Genomic DNA, 3,993 nt, shown 5'->3' with positions numbered 1-3,993 from the left:
TGAATCAACATGTACCTTTACTTTGACATTACCTTTGTCCTCTTATGGAAAATTCTAAGAAACAATGACTGAATCTATTATTGCAGGACTTGGGTTTGGTATTATAGTAAAAAAAAAATTTAAATTTCAGAAAAAAATGAGGAAAAGAAAAAGATAGAGTCTGCGCGAAAGCAGACGGAGATGGTGACGGCGGAGGAGCTGTTTAAGTCTAGTTTGTTAACAGCATCGCATGATATACATGTAAGTTCTCATAACATAGATGTGTCAAGTTCTGTAACATCCTCCTCTGCAACTGCCTGCTCTACCACCTTGTCCAGTAGCCACCAAACCCCTCCAGAATATGAGCCCATTTCTCCTGTTAAGTCCTCTTCTCCTAAAACCCAGTCTTCTCAGGCATGCTCTGTTGATTCTAATCCTTCACCAGTTAAGTCCCCTCTCCTCAAACTCAGTCTTCTCCAGCATGCTCTGTTGATTCTCTTCCTCATTTTAACAGAGGCTTAGGGTTTCCTCCCCACTTCCATCCTCTTTCATCATTCTTTTATCCTTTCTATCAAGCCAACCAAAATTCTCCCTCAGTCTTACCTAACAGTAGCATGATGAATGAGCCATCTCCCCCAAAACTTAATTCATGCACTTCATCCGAATGTCCCCCTTCTCATTCAGATAGTTCTACACATCTTTTGAATTTAACAACTGACGCTCCATGCACAGTAGACAATGATGCTTGTGACAGTAGCGCTAACATTAACCTAAATGCTGGTGACGTGTCAACCTTTCCAAGTACATCCTCACAGTCAAGTTCATTTCTATCTGCCCTCTCAGACAATGGTTGTGGGGATTGTGTACTGAAAGAGACCGAGTTGAATAGTTGTAGAGAGTTTCAAAGACAACAAGAAAGGGATATTTCGTACTAGAAATCAGAAGCTCTTAAATTGAGGGCAGAATTAGGTTACTGTTTTAAAAAATATCTGCTTTCTATGTGAATACATGTTGAGTATCTGTCTGTATGTTTTAATTTACATTCAGATTGAAAAAAATATATATATTGCGGTAACAATTTGGTAAATGGTTATGTCATAAATATCAGATTGGATTTATTCATAATTGGTTTTTAAATTTTTAAAGTACATGGAAAAAAAGATATATTGATTTTATTAACTATATATACTGTACATCCCCACCTCTCTCTCTCTCTCTCTAATAATATACTGGATTTTTTTTAACAGACACATTAAAGGAAAACAATTCTGACAAAGCAACATCATCCACCAGTCAGGATAACCACTACCTTCCCAAGAGGGGGATCTGTGTAGATAAATGTTGTTATGCAAGTAATATGATTTACCACTTTCAACTTAAATCATCAACAATGCATCCAAATTTTCTGAATTTCCCTTAAATATTTCAAAAAAAAAATGTAGATAAGTAATATCTAAGTCTGGTTAATCATTTTTATCAATAATTTAGATTGTTACTGAGAACCCAGAAAACTTCACAGTACCACGGGGCTATGTCAAATTTGTGGAGGGCCACGACATCTACATTGATGCAAAGTGGATGGCCAACATCAAGAGTCTTTTTAGGGGGAAGACAAAACCTCACTGTTTGAAATTAGTAATGAATGGCTTTTATGAACCAAAAGAGTTGCAGAAAAAACTGCAATGATTTTGTTGCAGACACCTCTTGGACAGGCTTTGAAAGGTGACATCAGAATAAAATATGTTTTTAAACTATTTCCACTAATTTTATTCATTATACAGGGTTCGACACTAACGTTAGTCTCAGACTAATACATTTTCATTCGGACTAATAAAATATGTGGCTAATTAGTCCGAACGGACCAATAAAAAATTCTGAAAAAAATGAATAAATTACCGATGTCCGATTCTCGACAACTTTTACCGGAAAACCCCGCGTGTATTTTTAGATTTCTAGCTTTTGGCGGGTAGTTACGCAATGCCGGGTCAATTCAGCGCTTAATTTTTCAACTGATCGATATGAAGTATAAGGCTTTAGCGATCATGATTTAGTATGACACTTTTAAGAAAGATGTTGGACGTTTTGGATGTAATGTAAAGACAAAAAAAAGAAACAAACAAACAAAACAAAACAAAAAACAAGATCGGGAATACGATCGTACTTGCTGATTGCGAGATTTCAATGAATCTGTGGAATAATATATTTCACGTAAGTACTCTGTTTATTTCAGAGAATAATACGTATATTAATTGTCACGTTAAATTAATGTTAAAAAAACATTTATGTTTCTTTTAGACGAACTAATAAAATCGCGTGCGGACTAGTAAAAGTAATGAGGCACTAGTCCGACTGGACTAAAGCCTTAAAAAGTTAGTGTCGAACCCTGATTATATCTTTTTAATATGAATTTTATTTATATAAATTTTATGTATTTTTTGTATTTCTTTCCTTACAGCATTTGCAATCACAACTTTGGGAATGGACAACACAGACATTGTGAAAGCCTTAAACACAAAGATTGGAACCATGTGCCGTGCTGTGAAAGAAAACAGACTATCTAAGTAGATGTCCTGTGCATTCATTCATTTAATTGAAAAATCAACATTGTGTAGTTTTTCTCTTAATGGCATTGAAAACCATTGGATCTTAATTTGCTAAAATTGGATTAAGTGCTGTAATTTCAAATGAAATTCATGCTTTTTCATCCAATTGTTAGTAAAATGCATGTTTTCAAATCATATATTTATGTATATATCAAATGGGCTTTTCATTGTAAGTGGACTTGAATACCAACAATCCTGAACTGATTCAGTGCATAATATCTGATTGTAACTCGTGTATACTTGTTTTTAAATAATTTTTAGAAAGCTTATTTTGTGGAAACATTTATCTATGGCAAATTCTTTTAAATTGATGTACCCGGTATTTTTTATGCATATTAAAGCAAGTATTAATTGATTTATTTGTTATTGATACTGTTACATTAGTCATAGTTCATACTCGCGCTGTGTAGTTTTTTGGAAACCTGCAAGGCAAAACACTTCACAAAAGAAATGCAGTAACTAGTACATATATTATCCTCTTAGTCACTAGCTGATTTTAAATTCTGACACTTGCATGTAGAAAGTGTTGTGGTGTACAATTTTACTAGACCATTGATAACTTGAGTCAAATTGCAGTTGATTAATGTTCACATTTGGTTACAAAATGTCATATACCTTGAAGAAGAGGCCCCAGTGACTACAAAAGTAATCTTTAAGGAATAACCATTGCTTTAAAAATTTGAATTGTCATTTGATTTTCTATTTTTATAAAGATCATGTCAGTGCAAGTCATCCCTCATTTAATTGGACAATCCATGTTAGATGCAAGTCCATGATTAATGTGTTCATAATTAAATGCATCTATACTTATAAATTAATAAATTTTGCAAATAAACTCCGAAACGGGTGCACCAGAGTTCTTACTTACTCCTCTAAGAATACACACGATACAAGATGATGTCCGTAAACTATATTTAGATTTCACTTGCATTGTAAGTATCGTACATTATATTAAAAGTCTACTTTTATTTTCTGTAAACAGCCATGAAATAGCAAAAACGCGAGTACGGTGGCGTTTCCGGTTGGCGGATCTAAGTTACTGGCAATTTTTAATGAAACTGGCTACAAGCAATCGTTTATTTATTTCATTAAACGTCATTACTGAATTATTCAATCAAAACTTGATTTAAATGATATAAAAGAAATAAGTTGTGATAACCGATTAAAAAGGAAAATGTGCAAATTATTTTCGTCATTCACCGATCGTAATATTGACGGTAGCTTCTAGAACATCATATAGCATCGACCCCGATGTTTGTTGCAGTAGCTGTTTTAACATAAAAAAAAGCTTTTGTGTGAATGGTTATTGAAATAATGGTAAATCATTGATAACACTGTAAGTTGTGAATATATTTATATATCGAAAGACTATTACATATATTTAGTAGGTTTTCCTTATTAATTTGTCGGT

The 3,993-nt window shown here is 33.4% G+C and overlaps 1 pseudogene; it reads left to right on the top strand.

Moving 5' to 3' along the window:
- The first annotated feature begins 596 nt into the window (after positions 1 to 596).
- On the top strand, positions 597 to 2,544 carry LOC133179595 (uncharacterized; annotated as a pseudogene).
- Positions 2,545 to 3,993: the final 1,449 nt, after the last annotated feature.

The sequence above is a fragment of the Saccostrea echinata genome, unplaced genomic scaffold (assembly GCF_033153115.1).
Source record: "Saccostrea echinata isolate AGI-Se365-2 ecotype Australia unplaced genomic scaffold, CSIRO_AGI_Sech_v1 ptg000005l, whole genome shotgun sequence".
NCBI lineage: Eukaryota > Metazoa > Mollusca > Bivalvia > Ostreida > Ostreidae > Saccostrea > Saccostrea echinata.
Note: the sequence above shows the minus strand (reverse complement) of the source record. Positions and strands in the feature narration are given on the sequence as shown.